This window comes from Volvox carteri (genome assembly GCF_000143455.1).
Source record: "Volvox carteri f. nagariensis unplaced genomic scaffold VOLCAscaffold_59, whole genome shotgun sequence".
In the NCBI taxonomy this organism is placed as follows: domain Eukaryota; kingdom Viridiplantae; phylum Chlorophyta; class Chlorophyceae; order Chlamydomonadales; family Volvocaceae; genus Volvox; species Volvox carteri.
Genome location: NW_003307602.1, coordinates 500,509 through 500,910, shown reverse-complemented (window position 1 = coordinate 500,910; position 402 = coordinate 500,509).

Below are 402 nucleotides of genomic sequence, written 5' to 3'. Positions count from 1 at the left end.
TACTGCCCCGCTACTGGGTCGCTACTGGGTCGCTACTGCCCCGCTACTGGGTCGCTACTGGGTCGCAACCCGTCTCCTGAGTAACTAGTCCAGTTGCTAGGGGGGGGTCATAACACGTCGTTTGGCTGCCATAGGGGTAGGGATGTACGTGTGGATTCATAATTTTACATATACACGTCGCCTAGCAGCAGCTACATGCATACGAAATTCCCAAGTCCTGCTATGTAACAACATTAAGCCATATGCATTGCCTGCTTCAGCTGAAGCAGCTGCTGCAGCTGCAGCTTCCAAACAATCTGCAGCTTCCAAACAGCACCAAACATTTCCACAACAGCGGCTGCTGCAGCTGCAGCTGCAGCTCATCGATCTGTCAACAATTTGCCTCAAAACATGCTACATTAT